General features: G+C 43.3%; 1 protein-coding gene and 1 long non-coding RNA gene across 2 annotated transcripts in view; one reads left to right on the top strand and one right to left on the bottom strand.

The window, feature by feature from the left end:
* Positions 1-22616, bottom strand: part of MALRD1 (MAM and LDL receptor class A domain containing 1) — a 478214-nt gene that overhangs the window by 349410 nt on the left and 106188 nt on the right. The gene's annotated exons all lie outside the window — the stretch shown is intronic.
* LOC122464746 lies at positions 8728-16966 on the top strand. Its single transcript, XR_006289066.1, has 3 exons — positions 8728-8917; positions 13420-13422; positions 16954-16966. It is a non-coding gene; the product is annotated as an uncharacterized LOC122464746 (long non-coding RNA).

The following is a 22616-nucleotide window of genomic DNA, read 5'->3' as shown; positions in this document are numbered from 1 at the left end:
ATCCTCTTTTTACAGATTGGGAACTGAGGCATGAAGAGATTCAAGATCTCACAGAAAGTTTATGTCAGAAACAGGAATTGAACCTAGATCTTCCAAATCCCACTCAATGCTTCAATTACTAGTAAGATCTACCTTATTATTATCAACTATCATAAGTAAGGCTGTGCTGCAGTCATGGAGGTCACAGATTCTGAGTCGTTCCGTAACTTCTGCAGCGGCTGGTGCTGGCTCAGGGGCTGCCCAAGCCAGGAAGCCCTTGGGCCAACAGCAGCAGTTCGGGTGTGTGGGAGGGGTCTCAGGGCTGGGGTAGGGTATTGGGGTTCAGGGCAGTGCTTACCTGGCGGGGCGGGGGGTGCTACCTGGCTCCCTCCGGCATATCCCTGCAGCCAGCTCCCTACCCAGCTCAGACCGGCATGTCTTTGCCTCTCCTAGGCGGAGGGGCCTGGAGGCTCCATGTACTGCCCGCGCCCACAGGCACTGTGCTCACATCTCCCACTGGCTGCTGTTCCCATCCAATGGGAGCTGTGGAGTTGGTGCTTGTGGCAGGAGCAGCACACAGAGCCCCCCTGGCCGCCCCTCCCCTTAGGAGCTGAAGGGACATGCCGGTCAGAGCAGGTAGGGAGCCTGCCGCCTGCCCCCCCTCCAGCACCAGCGGGGGGCCCAGGCCACATGCTCTGACCGCACCCCGGCACTAGTGCCAGCGGGGGTCCTGGTCCAAGCCACCGCTCGCTCCCCACCGCACCAGTGAGGGTCCCAGGCCACCCTCCCCAGCACCCACAGCATCCCCGGCCTGGTCCCCCAGAGCACCTGTGGCCCCTGGCCCAAGTTTTAGTTAGGGGTATATAGTAAAAATCATGGACAGGTCACGAGCCGTGAATTTTTGTTTACTGCCTGTGACCTGTCCATGACTTTTACTAAAAATACCCGTGACTAAAATGTAGCCTTTATCATTAAAAGATAGTATCAAACAGGTGAAAGTAGGACCTCTGTGAAAAAGACCTAATACGACAGCCTAGTTAAGTGTGAAAATACATTCACTGCATCCCCAAAATGATAAGACAGAGGTGTTAATTTAAAGGAAAAGTAAACATTTAAGAAAATGTGTGTAATGCTAAATGAAATATATCTAGATATTCAAGCAAGTGGAAAGATGACAGATGAGAAATGAGAAGCGTTGCGGCAAATTACTGAAATCCTGACAAATATGTGACACAAAAAAATGAAAAAAATAACAGACTCCACTCTCCTAAATATAATTGCTCAAATTTAATGGTATTTTATTCCTGCAATATATACACTATTTTTATAAAACAAAATTGTTTGAGGAGTTCTTTTATACAGAGATTTATTATTTATTCATATGAAATGGATTTAATAAAACTGCGGACAGCCATGGTAACCTAAGCATCACTCACATTGTCCTCAAAGAAAACCTGAAACTTCAGCAAGTAGTACACTTATGCCATAGCCTTTCTGGCCATAAAGCTCAATTGCATCTGATCACAACACAGAAGTTAACATACATTTTAGACTCAAATTTATCTGAGTCCCTTGGAAAAAGTGTTGTTAATTTACGGCAATAAACAATAATTTATGGGCATTAAAATGCTGAATCCTGAAAATTGAGGGTATAGAAAACTTCAGATATCCTAAATAAATTAACCTAATACTATTTCTGTCTTTTTCTGCACTGTTTTATGTTGTCCATCATTTTCAAGCTTTATCATATGTTTTAAGTACCATTTTTATTTTTAATAATAAACAATTATTGACTGTATATGGTATTTCCATAAGAGATTGATTAGAATCTTTGACACATATTTTAAAGGCTTATGTAACATTTGGCCATTGGGGGTGAAGAGCTAATTTCGGGGGATATTAAGTGGAGAGTATTAGATAAAATATGCCATTATGAATACCACTGAGAAACAAATACCCTAGAAATATAAAACAACAAGGAAGTTCAGAGTGTGATCAAGGAAAATATAAGTTGATATGGGGCATATAAATCAACAGTGCTGTTGATGCCAAAAGAAGTTATAGTGTAGATGATGAAGAAGAGAATGATTAAGAAAATCTTGATGAAAAATGACAAGATGACGAATAATATTTTGCAAATCTATAAGGAGCCAGGGTTTGGTGGAGTTGACTGTAGGTGCATTGAAGGAACATAATTAGAGAGGAAGCAACAGATAGGCAAGGAAAACTATTTCTCCTTTAGTTTTTCCTCAGCAGGGCCTGCAGGAAAAATATGAAACCATGTTCTGTATTCCAAGGGAGCCAGCAGCAAAGAAAAAGACAAACTTCTGACACCGGTGGTTACACCAAAAGAGGTAAATAAAGAAGCTAAAACAGCTAAGTCTCCAAGCCCAGATGACTTGTACCCAAGAGTGAAGAGATGGAACATAAAAGAAAGGAAGCAGTAGACCATGCATTTAATTTAGGAATGCAGGTATATACTTAGACAGAATAGGAACTGACTCAAACCTTCAACTAAAACTCAAACCAAACCTTTAAGGTCCAAAATAGTTTGCTTATCTGAAGTTGCAATTTAAGTAAAGAACGCAAAGGTTAGGCTGTTGGTATGCAGAGACGACTGCCTATAGGGTTGACCAATATTATCTCATTGTTTACTTGTACTCCTCCGTCTGTATCCATCTGTTGTTTCTTTTTGCATACTTAGATTGCAAACTCCTTGACGCAGGAACCATACATGTATGCACCTAGCACAATGGGCTCCCGGTTTATTACCAGGACTCCTAGGCACTACAGTACTACTACTACTAATGATAATGCCATCTCATGGTGTTTTAGGCTGACCAGCTGGTACCTATCCAGGTCCTCCAAGGTTCTGTACCCAGGTTGCTTATTGACTGAAATGTGACTTAGTATCAGTTTTGTAAATGATTAAAAATAGTAAACAAAGATAAATTAAAAAATCACCACAGCTAAACTATTGTTATTAATACTAAATGAAAAATAAAGCATTGCAACTATAAAATCAAAAACAAATCAACAGGTTAGCATCAGTGTTGTACGGGAATTAAATCATCCAAATAGTAAAGTAATCAGATCAATATAACAAATAATCAATCCATATAAATTCTAAAAAGGAAACTAAGAAAGTACCTATCTGGTTGGTTACAAACCTCAACTTTCGTATTTTACCCATGTCAATCAAATCTGTAAACTGGAACTGGTTAAATATTGTGATACTGAAACCAAATTATCTCGTGTTTAACTAGAGCCTCAAAGCCAATTATAAAATTTCCTCATTAGATTTCACTTCTAGTGTGGTAGCTAACCCTTTCTCCCTCCTCTCCCCCTGAGATATTACAATCCAGATTTTAAGTGGAAGTTTGGTGACTCGTTTGACAGTTTACAGCTGGTGGCTTTAAGTTTCTTAGGACTCAAACACAAAATACAGAGCCCATTTTACTAAGTATTTTATAAGATTATTGTTAAGGCTTTTTAAACTGGGGGAACATTTTTCCAGCACCTTCCTTGTATGGACTTCACTGGTGCTCAAATGCATGCATGCATACAACTGCACTTTCGTATCCTAAAATTAAAGAAGAAGAAGGCTGGTGTGTCGCCAAGGGAATAAAAACAAAAAGACAAAAGAAAAAAATAGAAAAAAGGAAAAATAAGATACGAAAGATAAGAGTGAAGTCTTCTGGATTGTCCTGGCATAGAAATTGGAAATAGAGCTGGATAGGAATGCTTTGATGCAGTGATTTTTAATTTGGGAGAGAACCCCACCTCAGAATAAGTAATAGACTAGAGGTTAGGACAATCAGTGGAAGATATAGATTCAAGTCTCTATTCTGGGCAGTGGAAGATATAGATTCAAGTCTCTATTCTGCCTGATTCAGAGCAGGAACTTGAACCTAGGTCTCCGACATTCCAGGTGAGTGCTCTTAAGTATCAGGCAAGTGGCTATTCAGTCTCTCTCCACCTTTTTGTGAAAAATGTTAAAGATCTTGCTTTTTGTCTTGATATGAAATAGGAAAATATTTGAAATCTTCAGAATTTTCATGGGATGGGAAAACCATTTCCCCCAGTTCTAGCGGGAACTGCAGACAATGAACCAGAGGGTGATGTTGCTGGAACAGCACTTATTAGTGGGCTTTCTTTGGCTGCAGGAAGACTGCTCAAAGACAAGTGTAGCCTGTTTGTTGATGTCTTGACCACCTCTCCCTAAGGTAGCTAGCTTTAGGATTTCAAGAGTGTCAGTCTTCCTTCAGGTGGTTTGTTGACCTGAAAGGTGGGGTTTCTTGCACTCTTGATTCTTATAGTTTGCAAACTTTGTTTTTTACTCCTCCTTCCAGCAGCTTCCTACAAGGCATTGGGCAAATCACGTACAAGGCCTATCTTGAAACCGTACAACCTAGTCTAATCAGGATCGAGTTAAGTTATCCATAGCTAATGTCAATTTTGGGAAAGTCCTGCTTAAGCCAGCAATTAAAAAAAAAATATTTGGAGACATCTGCATCCCCAAAAGTATGAAAAATATGGAACAGAGAACATTTCTGAGGTAGCTGTCATGGCCTCAGTCAGGAGAAAAGGTCTTGAGATGACAGTATTTCACCAGTTTATGGAAAGTGTGAACTAAAATCTTATATAAAAATAACTGATTGAAGAGACTCTAGCAACCAACAGCCCCTCAACATTCATCCATCAAAAGATTAAAGATACATTTGAACATTTTATGACCTAAAGTCACCATTTATTTTGCAAACAAGACAACTTATGGTAATTTTTTTTTAATTTAGCAACTAGGCCATAAATCATCTTATCTTTGGAAATATCCATCTTGATAGAGAAAAGTTACTATAAAGCTTTATCAAGACAGAACCAATTTAAACTAAAAATAAATAAAATGTATATAAGGTCTGTATTCCCATATACACTATTCCTCTTAATGTGCCACTACTTGATTGCACAACAGATTCTAAAATACAATGTGAAATTATTCTTGTAGTAATGCCAGCCTAATTTCTAGATTAAAAGGATTAATGCTTATATTAAGTGTGGACAAACTGCAGTATTTCAGACAACAGTAACAAAATAGTGCCTCAAATATAAACCAGATACAAACAAAACTGAATTTGAAGGTCAGATGGTTTGGTCAACTCAGGCTCCTAATGAACCCTCCCTTACTCTGCTTTGGTTCAATTCGGTTTCTGAAGAGTACAATCAATGAGTCAAATTCACATGCTTAAGTGCTTTACTGAACTGGATCCTTAGTGAGGGGAGATTGCAGACTATCTTCAAACAAGTGGAAGACTACCTCTTCCCCAAGAAGTCATTTCTTGACATTTGTTAATTCCTTACCTCAAACCTACACTTTTGGGAGCATGTGATGAATGTTTAGCTTTAGGTACACCTAGCAAGCGAAATAAGTAAAGCCATGAGGAATCCATTTGTAACACTGAGCCGCACAATGTCAACAACAAGAGTTCTGAACCTAGACTAGAACCTTTTAAAAAATATAAACTAAATTCAAACTAAAAATAAGAACCTATTCTTGGGAGTCTATCTACTAAAGCAAAATAGTGTGTAAGCATGGGGTGTTCATGTGAACACGACCACATTGTCTTTAAATCCAGCAATCCTTTAATGCAGATAGAGCACAATGCTCCAGAACACTTTTTCTTTCGCTTTCCATTCCACTAGTCAGTGGGTCTGGGTAAATCCGTTACAACACCCATGTAATAGAACTAGCTGTGATTTCAATCATGTGGGCTTTGTGAGGGTGGCAGACCAGGTCATGTCAGAGTGTATTCAGGTCAATTCATTTGTGTATTAGTATAGATCAAGGCAATTAGTGTTTTGAGTGTTTAAACTTCATAAAACTAATGGGACGTTACATGCATTGTTTTCACTGACCTGTTCCTGTTATAATGTAATAGCAAACATTTATACTGTCTATAGCTCTGTAACTAAATAACTCATCAGACATCAAAGAAGCCTTGGGGAATGCTAATAAAGGACTTTTTCAGAAAAGGTGCTAATTCCAAAACAAACGTCCATTGTGGTGATGACCTAAAGTCAGAGGTGCAAAGTGCAGTCCTCGCCCATCATCATCATAAAAGGAAAAGCCCAGGTGGATAGAGAGACTGTCTCCTTGTCTTCTGTGAAAAGAAGATATAAATATGGATTCAAAGAAAGATGTTTTATTTCTGGACTGTTTGGTTTCTAACAGGGCAGAAAAAAAATTGAATGAGAAGACAGAAATCCCCAGAGTTATTGTGGGTAGCCCTGAAAATTTTTTGAGAAATTGGCAGTTTATTACATCGCAGTCACCATTTGGAATTACAAAGTGTGATTCACCTGTACATATATTTTACATGCTTTCACCTCTCAATAACTCTCATTCTTTTTCTTAGCTAGTAAACCTTTGGTTAGTTTACTACAGAAATAGCTGCCAACACTGTCTTTGGTGTGCAATCTGAAGTACAAATTGATCTGGGGCAAGTGACTGGTCTCTTGGGACTGGGAGAAATCTGATGTATTGTGATTTTTGGTTTAAGTGACCATTATCACAAAGTTCAGTTTGTCTGAGTGGCAAGACAGGCTGGAGAGTTGAAGGGGACTGTCCAACTCCATGGTAAGACTGTTATAGTATACAGGACTTCATATTTGTTACTGGCTTGGTGAAATCTAATTGTAGAACACGCCAACAATTTGGGGGCATCTGCCCTGTTTTCTGACAGTCTGCCCTGAAGTAGGGCTCACAGTAGTAGTCCACTCCAGCCAGCATGACAGGCTTATTTTAGGAATAAACAGACATGACAGTTTGGTAGGCACAGCACATAGGTATATTTATCCTGTTTAATGAAGGAAGAATTTCTCATTCAAGACAGGCAAAATCAGAAGAGAAAAATAATTTGTAAAACTAACACTGCCATCTAATTCTGACTTTACACTGTAACAGGCTAAACATACTAGGTAAATATTCCCTTTTACTGTATGTCTTGTGTGTATGCATTGTGATACATTTTAATTAACATGTTAATTACATGATCACATACTATTTTTTCACAAGACCCCGCTCATTCAGTGCGTAGCATAGATGGTGCTCACTTACTGAGCAGCTATTCAATATTTCAATATCAACAGACCTCAGTCAGAACTAAAAACTCATGAGATGGGCATAAAAATCACGTGATTTTAAAAATAAATAAATTTGAGGCTCTTTATTTGCCTTCTGGTTTTTGTTTTTTTGCTTTGGTTTTGTTTTTTTAGCCTTTCTGGTTCACATTTTCATGTGATTCACTGCAAACAGGAGGCTAGAAACTTTTTAGTTTTTGTTTAAATGAAAACAAAGATTCTCACGTAATAGAATATCTCCAAGAGCTGGGATTTAAGAAGAGCAACAAACACTGTGAGACTTGAGACCAAATTGCTGTCATACAAACACATAGCAAGAGACAGTCCCTGCCCAGAGATCTTACAGTATAAATAGACAAAACAGATAAAAGATGGGGCACACAGAAGTGAAATGACTTGTCCAAGGTCACACATCAAGTCATTAATAGACATATGGAACTGAGGTCTACTGACTCCCAGTCTCATGTCTTATCCATTAGGCCATCATCGTCATTAGATTGGAAAAGAAAGCTTTTAGATTTCTTCCAAAATGTATTATGCAGGTTTTGGCACTGATAGTATATACTGGTGTTACAGAAGACACATATAAATATGATAGGTCACTTTTCTAAATATACTACTTGGTGAGGATTCTAAACGGAGATCTCTGGTCTAGAAGAAATTTCTTTTCAAAGAGAGAAATTAATCTTTGGAACAGTGGTAGACATTTCTTTGGAAAAAACACACTGTATATCACAAAAGTTATGCAGGTGGTGAACTAAGATGTATTGCATGTTTTCATTCCTGAATGTTGCCACTGTATAATAATAAAACATCTAATCATAATCAGACTTGGCTATTACAACGTGCTTCCACCTAAAGACCTCAAAGCACTGAACAAATTATTAACGCATTTATCCTCACAATACCCTTCTAAGGTAGGTAAGTATTCTTATTTCCATTTTGCAGGGAGGGAAACTAAGGCATAAAGTTGCCAGGTGTAGTGTTTAGATGCTGCTTGTAATTATTAGAACAGGGAGCACTGGCTGTTGGGAGTCTGAAAGGACAGGAAACAGGAAGGAGGGGAGGGAGTTGAGGAGGCTGAGTGAGAGCTACCAAGGGTGCAGCAGCAGCTTGGTAATGAGGTTTCCACTTTAAGAATAAAGGCCTGTTAAAGTTTGTTAGTACCTTGCCTGGTTGTTACAACATTTTTGGTGATGAGGATGGATTTTCTGCCTCTGAACCCACCTGCACCCTTTCTGCAAAGCCCAGGTGAGCCTCCAATTGCTTTTACTGCCTGGATCCATATGTTTGAGACTTATCTGCTTGCAATCACTGCTACAGAGATTTCTGAAGTAAGAAAGTGTGCTCTGCTAATCAACTGCCTTGGAGCAGAAGGGTAGCATATATTTTACATTTTCCCCTTGCAGATGATAAATATGAGACTTCACTCACTGCATTAAAGAACGTTTTTGTACCAAAAGTGAATGTAGTAGTTAATTGCTACAGATTTCGCCAGCGTGAGCAGAAAACAGGGGAGACTATAATGCAGTATTTTGTTCCCTGAGGAGTCTGATTGTAACTTGTGACTTTGGGAATATGGCAGATGAGATGATTAGAGACCAGCTCATTGAGAAAACAACCATGCTTCATGCAAGAGAACGCTTACCTCTAGAACCACAACTTACACTAGAAAAAGCAATAACCATTGCTACTCAGGTTGAGTCAGCTACAGCTGAAGCCAAAATAATGAGCATGAATACAGGAGGCACAATCCAAACTGTGACTCCTTTGCACAAAAGTTCACTATTGCTGCAGACAAGTGTTAGGATATAGATATTCAGGCCTGTCTGTAAAGGCCTGTACTTTAAGAATTTAGGGGTATTCTTATCACTTGGCTAGTTCTAGAGGTATAAAAGAAAGAATCAAAATCACTGTCTGCTGGTGTAAGGGCCTTCTCTTACTGTGACAGTTTGAGGCCCTGTTCTTAGGCTAAGGCCTTTGGCTAAGCAGCAGAGGCAGCCATAAGCCAGGAAGCGAACAGTCACATCCTCACATTCCAAACTAGCCACATTGAAAGAAGGTGCTATTGGGCTGTTAGGAATACAATCCTGTCCTGAATACAATCCTGTCCTGATAATTCCTATCACCTCCAAAGAAAGGGAAGTGCCTAGAAAATGTAAAAGGAAACTTAGTTTGATAGCATCCTGTCTGGCAAGAACTCACTTATCAATAGCTGGGATGTGAAATCCTCACTTCTGTATTGTTTTCCCACTTTGCTATTGTTTGTCTGTATAATCTCTGTCTGGTCCTGTGATTGTTTCTGTCTGCTGTATAATTAATTTTGCTGGGTGTAATCTAATTAAGGTGGTGGGATATAATTGGTTAGCTAATCATGTTACAATATGTTAGGATTGGTTAGTTAAATTTCAGTAGAATGATTGGTTAAGGTATAGCTAAGAATATTACTATATAAATTAGGGGCAAACAGGAAGTAAGTTGGGATTCGAAAATAAGGAAAAAGGAACTTGTATTTAAGCTTGCTGGAAGTTCACCCCAATAAACATCGAATTGTTTGCACCTTCGGACTTCGGGTATTGTTGCTCTCTGTTCATGCGAGAAGGACAAGGGAAGTGGGAGAGTGAAGGAATAAGCTCTCTAACATCTTGGTGCCGTGACTCGGATACATCGCATTGGATAGGTGAGTGGCAGCCTGTAAGTCCCCCTCCCCAACAGTCCGCGCAGCTGCTTGGAGGGGGTATGGCGAACTCTCGTGATGGTAGTTGCGGGTTCTGGCAAGCTGGGGTAACGGATTTTTTGAACAAATGGATAAGGAAGAATCAGGGCCCATACCAGGTGCAGGGGTTCACCTGGGATGAGATTGAGAAGGAGATGGGAGAGGTTTTGGGAGACCCCAAGGGAAAGGAGTGTAGGAAAAAGGGAATGGTATTACAAGGTTTGTGTGCTGGGATGGCATACTGGGTAAAAAGGGAAGCTGATCTCCTCCAACACATTAAGGATTTGGAGGGGATTGTGGATCAGCAACGCATTTTAACAGAAAAATCTGTGTTAGCAGTAGAGGTAGCAGATTTGAAGGCACGGGATGCTGCACGGACAGAGGAGTCTTGTGAGGCAATCTGGAGAGAGAGGGACGAACTGCTGGGGAGAGTAGGAGACTTAGAGGAGGAATTGTATCATTGTAAACATGGGGGCAATGGACTTGGGGACCCCAAACCATCCGCCCCACTAATGGAACTGAAGGAGACACCTCCACCACCCTACCCTGAAAAAACACTGTACCCACCACTGCCAGTGGACGTTGTAAGCCGGCGATCCACAGTTACAGCCCCTGCGAGAGAGGCTACCCGGGAGGAGCTGCAGGAGGCAGGAATAGTGGCCCCGGTTGCAGGGTGGGGGGACCAGGCCCCACAAGTAGTAGAACAGGCAGAAATCCGCCCCTTGTCCCTGAAGGACCGGGAGGCAGTACTGGGTCGTTTGGGAAAGGTACCCCGGAATGACTGGGATCAGTTTGTGCTGTGGCTAGTGGAGGTGGACAGGGAGATGGAGGGTCTAACTCGTGAGGACCAGGTGATCTTATGGCGTAGTCTTTTGGGACGAGGTACCTTGGGAATCGATGTGGCAGGAGTGGCACACCCATTTCTAATCCCCGGACAGGTGGCAAAACACTTGTTTGGGGTGTACTCTCGTACTGCGGGGATGAATAAGATGAAGCGAATCCCTGGGGAAACGGGGCGGGATACACTTAATCGCATACAGGCATGGGCACGGTGCTGGGTGAATCCCCTGGATGGTCCATGGGTGTTGCCACAGGCAGGGGCACCGGGACCTGGTGGGGGTGTGGAGCAGGGTAGGGGTGTGGAATTGCTGGAGAAATGGTTGGAGCTGAGCAATCCGCAGTTCGTGGGGCATTTAAGGTTGCAGCACCCTGAACTTGCTCCCAATCAGCTACCCCAGTTTCTGGAACAGGCAGATGTGTGGAGGCAGATGCATCAGGGGGAAGAGCCAGTCCATGCTATTACTGCGGGGGATCAATACAAGGTGGAAAGGAGTGGGTCAGCCTGGAGAGGAGGAGGTAGAGGGAGAGTTCGTGGCTTTGGGAGGGTAGTCAGGGACGAGCGGGCAGCTATAGAGCAACAGATCCAGAGACTGCAGGCTAAACTGACTACCCATGATCTTACCAGATCAGGGGGAAAGTGGTCCCGGAGGCCAAGGGACTGGGACTGCCTGAAATGCCAGACACACAATTTTGCATGGAGACAGGAATGTGTTCGGTGCCAGGACCCCCGGTCCCCCCATGAACCAGTGGGAGTGACAGAGGTGGGTGCTGCAACTTAGGGGTGCCCTGGGAGGCGTCCTGTCCATGTTCTCAGTTTAGGACGGGATGCATCTGGTCGCCCCACGCTCCAGGGGGCAATCGAAGGGAGTCCCATGAGGGATTTTTTGATAGACACTGGAGCAGCCATCAGTTTAACCACATGGGGGCAGGGGAGACCCTCAGAAGGGACTGTGACAATTGTAGGGGCAACAGGAGGGGAGACACAGTTAACCCTGAGGCGGGGACAAATCAAAGGAATCTGGGGGGAAGGGGAGATTATGTGGGGTTGTAATGATATGCTTAATCTGTTGGGGGCAGGAGATTTACACAAACTGGGACTTGTACTGGATTTAGCCAATTGGGTGTGTTTACTGGGGCAAACGCAGGACGGTCAGGGCTATACCATTCCCATGGGGATAGCCACTATGACCATTAAAGCGGCACATGCCCTCCCACCACCCCCGGCTGGGTGGGAACACATCCCTGTGTGGGCGAAGGATAACCTGGATTGTGGTAGGGGCAGCATGGAGGTACTGATGGAGGGAGGGGACCCTCCCCCACAGAAACAGTATCCTATTCCTCGGGAGGCATTGGCAGAGGTGGGGGCAATTATTGGGGAATTGGAACAGAGGGGACTGATTCGGGCAGTTGCATCCCCTTGTAATGCTGCTGTGTGGCCCGTGAGGAAGCCAAATGGTACCTGGCGCCTCACTGTGGATTACAGGGCACTAAATGCTCTGGCCAATTCGCCAGCCTCAGTGGTGGCAGCGTACCCTGAAATGTTGGCCCGTATTGGACCCCAATTCCGAATTTTCACTGTTTTGGACATAGCTAATGGGTTTTGGTCTCTGCCACTAGCTACCTCATGTCAGTATAAAACTGCATTCACATGGGAGGGCAGACAATTCTGCTGGACAGTCCTACCCCAGGGATATAGGGACTCCCCTGCAATTTTTCACAGATACATGAAACAGGCTCTGGAGGGGGTGGATTCAGCAAGGTGCATACAATATGTAGACGACCTGTTGCTAATGTCAGGGACAGAGGAAGAAGACAGGGAACTAACTGAGCAGGTCCTGCAAGCTTTGGCAAGAGCAGGATTGAAGGTCAATGGGAAAAAGGCTCAGATGGGACAGACAAGAGTGACCTACTTAGGAGTGGAAGTGTCTCAGATGGGAAGGGAAATCGATAAGGGACGGGTGCAACTGATTCAGTCCCTGCCACTGCCTACGGATGTTAAAAGCTTGCAAAGTTTTCTGGGTCTAACTGGATTTTGCAGGGATTTTGTGGCCAATTATGCAGAAATAGCCCAGCCTCTATTTGATCTAACCCGAGCCTCAACTTGGGAACGGTCAGAAGAGTGTACTGAGGCAGTGAGAGTGCTAAAGGAAAACCTGGCCAGTGCTCCAGTGCTGGCCTCCCCGGATGGGGAGAAATTCTTTTATCTGTACCCTTTGGTATCAGACACTACCATTGGTTGTGCATTAACACAGGAGTATGGAGCAAAGGACCGACCTGTGGCCTTTGCCTCTCGACTTTTGAGTGCTGTGGAATTGAAGTACGGATGGTGTGAAAAGGTGCTGTTGTGCACCTACTGGGGGGTAGGGAAATTTAAATACCTTACGGGAATGCAGAAAGTAATAGTCCGATCTCATCATGACCCCCTGCGGCTGTTAAACATGCACACTATCTTACAGGGACAAGTGAGTGGGCAGCGTATTGCTAAATGGTTGCTGGCTCTACAGGCAGAAAACATTACAGCAGAGGTGTTAAAGGAACCCACAGTCTGGGTAGCTGGATTACATCTGGCTGGCACCCCACACCAATGTGAAGCCAGCCCAGGTAAAACCCAACATCAGGTGTTTCGGGCGGCTAACCCCAATCAGGTAAAAGAGGGGACACTGGTATGGTTTTTGGATGGAAGTTGTAGGTATCAAGGGGGACGGAAAACTGCAGGCTTAGCTGTTGTGGGAATCAGAGGAAATGAGACAGTCAGCACGATTGGTTTCTCACTAGAAGCAAAGTCAGCTCAGGAGGCAGAACTGGCAGCCTTGCTAACAGCTTTAAATGAAGTGGATCCCAAATTGGAGCCAGAATGTTGGGTGGTGGTAGATTCAGATTATGTATTTCGTGGTGCCACATTAATGCTGAGATGGTGGGCAGATAATCATTTCAGGGCAACAGACGGCTCCACAATCAAGCATGCTACCTGGTGGAAGCGAGTGGAGGAGCTGAGTCACTGTTTTACACGGATCAATGTGGTAAAGGTAAAGGCACACAAGAAAACAGGACCCCTAAGCAAAGGAAATAATCTGGCTGACGTAGAGGCCAGGCGGGCTGCAACAGAGGCACCCCCATGGCCCTGGGAGCCAGAAGAGAGAGTGCCTGTAGCAGTGATAACAAGAAGCGGGGTGGATACAGATCGGGGAGGGCGAATTCGAGAGTTGCAGGAATCCGACCCAGGACTGGAAGGCATCATGAAACTTGGGGACAGGCATGTGCCAAAGGTGGAACTAATGGAAGGGATTTGGTGTGTCTTAACAATTGAGGGACCAGTAATGTTGTGCCCTCAGGGAAGTCGGACGGCTTTCTTAAGCTGGGTGCATGGAAGCTTGGCAGGGGGACACCCTGGGTTTGAGGAGGCACTGGGAACTTTAAAAAGGTTGTGCTGGTGGCCAGGAATGGCAGCTGATTTAAAATCACATCTGGAACGTTGTTTGGACTGTGCCAGGCACAGCCCACCTCACAAGGTGCTAAGGGGAGAATTAATGAGACAAACCCCAAGGGGACCATGGGAAAGAATACAGATTGATTACACAGGACCCTTACCACCAGATCACAGGAAAAACCGATTCATGTTGGTGGTAGTGGATGCTTTCAGCCGGTGGGTGGAAGCTTTCCCCACAAAGTATCAAACTGCCCGGGTAACTGCTGCAATACTGGTAAATGAGGTATTCACTCGCTGGGGGGTCCCAAAGGTGATTGACTCAGACCAAGGAGCTGCTTTTCGGTCAGATCTGTTAGGGGAGCTATCAGCCCTCACTGGAATCACACAGTTGTTCCATATTGCTTATCACCCCCAGGCTGCGGGGCAGGTGGAACGCATGAACCGCACCATTAAAAGTGAGCTAAGAAAGGGAGTGGAAATCGGAGGAAAAAACTGGTCACAGTTACTGCCCTTTGTCTTAATGAGAATAAGGGCCCGAGAATCAAAGGGCACCGGATTTTCTCCATATGAAGCTCTCATGGGAAGGCCCATGGAACGGTGGGAAAATCTACTTACCCCAGTACCTGGGGAAGTCACTACACATGGCTTAACACAAGAATGGATTTTAACTTTAATTGAACATGTAAAACAAGTACAGCAGGCGGTGGCCTGGCGAGACGAGCAAGGAGCAGCAAGAGTCAAAGCATGGTATGACCTGCCTGGGGAGCGTAATCTACCCATGGTGGGAGATCTAGTGATGTACAAGATTCCAGGTCAACACCATCCATTCCCAGCTCCTAAATGGAAGGGCCCCTATCTTGTCCTTGACCAATTAGGGCCCAGTCTGCTATTACTGGGTACAGAGAATGGAGGACGGGAGTGGGTTCACTGCACGCAAATAAAAAGGTACAAACAGGGGATTGGGAAAGGGGACGTGTAAATTTTGTTATGTGTGTATTACAGGTTAATTCAAAAAGGAGAAAAGGATGAAAATTCCCTGGCCCTGGATGGAACAATTACTAGTGCTAATCACAATTGTCACATTTACAAATTCTATTCAGATCCCACGATGTGAAGTGTCAAAAGGAGGAAACACATGGACGGCTACACATGCAACCTGTGGTAATAAAGCTAATGAAGACTATGAGAATCTCCCCATAGAAAGATGTACCACTAATACTCCAACAGGAATTTGGCAGTGTCGGTATATGGTTTATGGATTAGATGGGGGAATCCCAACCAAGTGGAGAATATCAAATTTATCAGGAAATATCGCATGGTACTCCCTGGGTGCTGCCATGATTAACGATAGTGGAAAACACAGTTACCCAGCTATGTGGTTTGTTACAGAGGGTCCAAAGAATATAACCCTCTGGTCCCCTGGAGCAAATGAACCCTCTTGGGAAAATAGGGCCCCACATTTAGGGTGTGATGTTACCATATGTAACCACAATGGTACTTCCATGGAAGATAATCCCCGAGGGTGTGATTGTTATGTACATATTACATTAGGTGTAAAATCCCCTTTGGGACGCTGGGTGTACGATGAGTTAACCATTTTACAGAATGTAACCCTACAGGTGATATGGATGCCAAGTTGGAAGAATCCAAATTTAAAGTGGCCACAGCCTGGAGCCAAGAATATTCCCCGACGAGCAAATGTCTGGGAGCCATTGTGGGAGCAGGTGCAGCCAGCACTTTTTAACGTGTCCTTTCACTCTATTACATGGGTGGTACGCCCCAAGGAATGGTGGGTGGACCAAATCCATCCTAACTGTAGTATGTACATAAGAGGATTGAAACAACAATTCAATGCATGGGTGAGGGGACACACCTGGAATCGTCGTCGGAAAAGGGGATTGTGGGCAGCTGGGAACACTATGCTGGGTACATGGAATCTGGGGGACGAGTGGGTAACCAAACAATTAGTAAGCCAAAATGTGAAATTTCAACAACAAATTAATGAATTAATGGCACAGCATCTATCAGCAGTTGCCACAGGGTGGAGGACAGCAGTAGAGGTAAACCTGCAGTTAACTCATTGGGCAGGGGACCTGGTGACATGGGTAGAGGATGGCTTCAGAAGACTAACATGGGGAGAAGTGTGCGTAGGTATTCAAAATGCTCAGTTAATAATGTTAATGGATATTATGAGAGATGCTTGGTCAGAACAATGGCCTTCAGTATTAAATCGGGAGGCTAGCCCATATCTATCCACAATTGCAAAAACATACCCATCTACCTGGAAAATAACATCCCCGACCTGTGGGGACAGTTCTTGTGTAATTGTTACTATGATACCATGGGAAGGAAATGCAAATAAGGTGGTTCCCTTGACCCCTATGGGAGTAAGTAGGGAAGGGGGAGCACGTTGGGAGCCACTAGGGAATAGGTGGGGGGGATGGAATGGGGTAAACTGGACTGTCATCACATTAAGCAGTTGTATATCCAGAGGAGGAATATGGATGTGCCCCTCTCCTATGACTATGGAGGAGCAGGATCAATGGCCTATTGCAAAGGGGGGGCATTTAGGGGTAATGTATATGGGGTACGGTGTATTCTGTTGGGAATGTATCCAATCCTGCAATATAACACTAGGAGGCAAAATCCTTCCAGTGTATGACAAAATTATGAGCTTCTATACACTGCCACCTGGACTATGGTGCACCAATGGATCAGTGGACTTAATCGTTGTAAACAATCAAACCAGCACCTACTACCCCATACCGTACCAAGTAGTTGAATTGGTTTGGACAATACCAAATTTCACTGTGGATATTCAATGGACACACAATATGGACAAAAGTACACAAAGATTACAAGAGCAACTTGCTGCAAGCGCCAACAGTTGGACACACTTACAATACACACTACAGGATGGCGCTGACAAAATTTTAACCTTATCAAAGGAGGAGAAGCAGTGTTTTTGGTGGTGGCCAGGATGTTGGACCATACTGCAGTGGTCAGGACTCTCGGTGTTGCTGTGGATTATCATAGCAGCTGTTGTATTGTTAATTATATGTGTGTTACATTGCATATGGAAACGATCAAGGGGGGCACAACCCCCTAGAGAACAGCCACTAATTATAACCTATAAGTAATGTAGTAAGCCCCCCCAAGTGTACTAGACAACCCGGACCCAACCTTCTCGGGCCCACTATACTGGGAAGTCTGGAACACTAATTGGAATAGGTGTAGTATGCCCGTACGAGAGAAGGTGCAGGGCATGGTACTACACAAGGGGCAGTGGGACAGATGGAGCATCGACACCTTCCACCTTGATGCCTGGCCCTATCAGGAAATGTGTCGCCATATGTCCTATGCTTTTCCAGGGATACCTGGGCAGGAGGATCCCAAAAAGAAAAAGAAGAAAAAAAAGGGGTGGAGTGTTAGGATATAGATATTCAGGCCTGTCTGTAAAGGCCTGTACTTTAAGAATTTAGGGGTATTCTTATCACTTGGCTAGTTCTAGAGGTATAAAAGAAAGAATCAAAATCACTGTCTGCTGGTGTAAGGGCCTTCTCTTACTGTGACAGTTTGAGGCCCTGTTCTTAGGCTAAGGCCTTTGGCTAAGCAGCAGAGGCAGCCATAAGCCAGGAAGCGAACAGTCACATCCTCACATTCCAAACTAGCCACATTGAAAGAAGGTGCTATTGGGCTGTTAGGAATACAATCCTGTCCTGAATACAATCCTGTCCTGATAATTCCTATCACCTCCAAAGAAAGGGAAGTGCCTAGAAAATGTAAAAGGAAACTTAGTTTGATAGCATCCTGTCTGGCAAGAACTCACTTATCAATAGCTGGGATGTGAAATCCTCACTTCTGTATTGTTTTCCCACTTTGCTATTGTTTGTCTGTATAATCTCTGTCTGGTCCTGTGATTGTTTCTGTCTGCTGTATAATTAATTTTGCTGGGTGTAATCTAATTAAGGTGGTGGGATATAATTGGTTAGCTAATCATGTTACAATATGTTAGGATTGGTTAGTTAAATTTCAGTAGAATGATTGGTTAAGGTATAGCTAAGAATATTACTATATAAATTAGGGGCAAACAGGAAGTAAGTTGGGATTCGAAAATAAGGAAAAAGGAACTTGTATTTAAGCTTGCTGGAAGTTCACCCCAATAAACATCGAATTGTTTGCACCTTCGGACTTCGGGTATTGTTGCTCTCTGTTCATGCGAGAAGGACCAGGGAAGTGGGAGAGTGAAGGAATAAGCTCTCTAACAACAAACGACTCCAAGAGGAAAACTAATGAAAAACCACCGAATCAGCAAATTCAAAATACAGTAAAAGAATGCTTTCACTGTGGATCCCCCCAACACCTTGCAAGCTACACAGGATGTCCAGCAAAAGTAGCTCAGTGCAATCATTGCAAAAAGATTGGTCATTTTGCTAAAGCATGTTGCAGCAGCCAATTCAAATCAACAGGCGCATGCAGTTACAATACCAGTTGTTACTGTGCTGAGCGTGGACAAAATCACTACTGCACATAGTCCAGAACAAATGAAGTGCACTGTAAACATTTCCGCCATACCCTCAGGCAAATCACACTCTATTCAGCTAATGTTTGACACTGGTTCAGCAGTATCTATACTACCTGATTCCATCTATTTGCATTACTTTAACGATGTGCCTCTTACTGAACCCAAACCTCACTTGGTGTGCTATTTGAAAAACCATATTCTAGTACATGGCTGTCTGCCAGCAATAGTTACTTTTGATGATTGCTGTGTAACTGCAGAGTTCTACATTGTCCACAAAGGCACTCCTATCCTTGGCAGAGATTTATTGGTTGCTTTAAATCTCAGGGTAGTTAATGGATGAATTGATCTTCCTCAGCACAGCATTCTTGCGGTACACACACCAGTTTCAGCTGCGATCCCCAACACCAGGTTGAGGAGAAACTCAGCTGTGCTTATGGGTTTCTGCATAAAGTTAAAATGTGGAATAATGTGATGCCTGTACGACAGAAGTTACGGCGCTTACCCTTTTCAGTCAGGGAAGCTGTTCCAGAGGAACTTAGAAAACTTGTTCAAAAGGCCATTAATGAGGAGACTGACTCCTCGGAATGGGTTTCACCTATAGTAGTGATGCAGAAGAAGGATGGAGGCATTCGCCTTTGTGTGGACTTAAGGGAGCCAAATAAAGCTATTGTGCTTGAAAGCCATCCTCTTCCTCACATAGAAGAAGTATTTGCAGAACTCCATGGACCAAAGATGTTTTCTACTCTTGATTTGCAGATCGCATACTACCAGGTTATGTTGCATGAAGATAGCACAGACCTCACAGCATTTGTTACACATGAGGGACTATTTCGTTTTAAACGTGTTCCATATGGTCTCGTATCTGCCCCAAGTGCCTTCCAAAAAATGATGTCATTGATTTTGAAGACTCAACAAGAAGTTCAGTGCTATCTGGATGATATTATCGTGTTTGGAAATACTTCTAAGGAGCATGACAATAACCTGCAGTCTGAACTAAACTGCATCAGCAAAGCAGGCCTCAAGCTCAATAAATGCAAATTTAGACAAACTGAACTCTGCTTTCTGGGCATACAATTTCACAGGCTGGACTAAAACCTGATCCAGATCATATCCTGGCAATTTCAAATACTCCTCCTCCAACAGATTTGCAAACCTTACTGTCCTTCATGGGTCTTACCTCCTGGTATGCAAAATTCATTCCCAATTATGCTTCTGTCATTGAAAAGTTACGAGAATTACTACGGAGAAGTTCAACCTTAGTGTGGACAACAGAAGCACAAGCTAGTTTCGAAACGGTGAAAGACTTGATTGTACACAGTCCAGTACTTGCACTATTCGCTCCTGCATTGCCCACAATTGTAACTACTGATGCTTCTGATTATGGACTTGGGGCTGTTCTCACACAACTGCATGAGGACAACACAGAGAGGACTGTGGCATTTGCTTCAAGGACACTAAGTAGTGCTGAGAGAAAATATTCTACAGTCGAAAAAGAAGCACTTGCTTGTGTCTGGGCTACTGAAAAATGGAGAACTTACCTGTGGGGCCGCACGTTCAAGTTGCGCACAGACTACAGCCCTTTGACGACGTTGCTCACCATGAAAGGACTGGGAAGAGTAGGATATCATATTGCTAGATGGTCTGCAAGACTACTCTCTTTCAATTATGAACTGGAATATAAGCCTGTAAACCAAAATGTGGTCGTTGATTGCCTCTCTCGCCTGCCTTTGCCTTCACCAGATGGTCCACCAGAGGATAAGGATGTAGTAGTTGCGCTTATTAGAAGCACTCTTACTGCAGTTACAAGAGAACAATTTCAAGCTGCTTGTTCAGCGTGTCCAATTCAACAAAAACTGCGGGAATTTCTGACAAAGACGGCCCCAGTAACCATAAAAACCTTGACCCAGTTTTGCTGCCTTATTTTAGAGTTCGGGATTAACTTTCTTTGCTTGATGGCTATGTGCTACGAGGTACACACTGGCTACTTGTGCCAGAAGAATTACAGTCAAAACCCATACACCTGGCACACGATACTCATCAAGAAATTGTCATAACCAAACATTGACTACGGGATATGTATTGGTGGCCAGGGATGGACTCTCAAACTGAAGCACTCATAAAATCCTGTGTCACTTGCCAGATGCATGATAAGACAGCAGTGACATGTACCCCTCCATTACAGCCTGTTCCTCACTCAACGGAGTGGTGATTGAATTGTAGGACTCTTTGATACTGCTCCAAGTGACTGCCATTATGCCATCATTTTAATAGACTATTTCAGTAAATGGCCTGAGGTAGCGTTTACATCGCAAATCTCTTCTGCTATAGTAATTAAGTTCCTCTCTTCAGTTTTAGCAGGGAAGGTAATCCCAAAGAACTGGTTTCAGATAATGGTAGTCAATTTACTTCCCTGGAGTTTGAAACTTTTGTAGCAGAGAGAAACATTTTACACAGGTTATCCCTATATTACCCTCAAGCCAATGGGGAAATCGAACGGTTTAACAGAAGTTTGAAAGAGAGTTTGCAAATGGCTAAACTGGAAGGGTGATTGTAGATAACCTTCCCCATTGATTTCTTGCAAGCATACCGAGCCACACGACAAGCCATAATGCAAAGATCACCCGCAGAGTTACTGCATGGGAAACAGATGAATACTAAATTGAACATTGCTGGATTGTTACATGCACAACCTGATGTCCCAACCGAGGATGATGTGAGAAAAACAGTTGAACAGAATCAAGCAAAGTATAAGGCTTTCACAGACAAGCAGCGGGGTGCTAAGGAACCAAAGTTTGAGTGTGGTTCCTTCGTTAGAATACGAAAACCTGGAATTTTATGCAAAGGGGACCATATATTCACAGCTCCTCTTAAAATCATAGAGAAGAAGGGACCTTATATCTATCGACTTTCTGATGGGTGGGTATGGAATGCGTCTTATCTTGCACCTGCCTTTGCAGCAAGAGGAGATTATGCCAACACCCAGTCTGCATTGGATGACTTCACCGTAGTATCAACACCACAAGACATTGCACTGGAACCGGGGCTTGAGAGACGGCCTGTCAGCCCCAGACGACCACCTGTCTGCACTACAGACTATGTTATGTAGTATCTACAGTGTTTTCAGTGTAATATTTATGCCACCAGTAGAGTGTCTTGTTTCATATTTGTTCCTGTGGTTAGAACAACAATGTTTATTTTAATTGGGAGAGTTTCTTAAGAGAGGAGGGAATGTGGTGTTTAGATGCTGCTTGTAATTATTAGAACAGGGACCACTGGCTGTTGGGAGTCAGAAAAGACATAAGACTATTCATAAGTCTATTCATAAGACTAATGTTACTTACATGTTTGCAGGATCAGAACCTTAGACAGCAGTGTTTCTTGCCAAATCTGCCATTTAGACATTTGACTACAGTGGAGATAAAGCATAATGACAGGTACTTTAAAATGATTACTTTTTAATCCAAAGCCCTTTAAAGATCAAGGGTCGGAATAAAATTAATTTGAGATGACTGTAAAGAGCTATTACTCTATTTAGTACTATGAGGCACTTGAATACTATTCAGCATTTAGAAGTGCTCTGGGAGTGTGATACTCGGACTGGTGCAGTTCTCACAGTGTCATCTACAAGGGACTATACAATGAGAAATTCTGCTCCTATTCAGTAGAAATGCACAACCAGGTGTCTGGGTTCTGTCCTACACCCTATTTAGTGACAGTGGCACCACAAGAAATGAGTTTAGCATGTTTTTGTTTGCTTTTAGTTAGCATAATGGCTGATGCTGGTTTTAGTCATGTTAAGATCTCATGGTTTTTTAACATGTACTAAAGCTGCTTGTCTCATTAAGGGTTTTGATTGAGATTCTGTTCAAACAGGGAGCTCTCTGGTAGGCAGCATAGGAAATTTAATATTGCAGTCTGATGCAAATATTTGCTTTGGGCCAGAAGCAAACCCCAGGATCCAGACCCAGAATCTTGGTTCAAAGCGCAGTTCC

The sequence above is a fragment of the Chelonia mydas genome, chromosome 2 (genome assembly GCF_015237465.2).
Source record: "Chelonia mydas isolate rCheMyd1 chromosome 2, rCheMyd1.pri.v2, whole genome shotgun sequence".
Taxonomy (NCBI): Eukaryota; Metazoa; Chordata; order Testudines; family Cheloniidae; genus Chelonia; species Chelonia mydas.
This window is presented reverse-complemented; position numbering and strand designations above follow the sequence as displayed.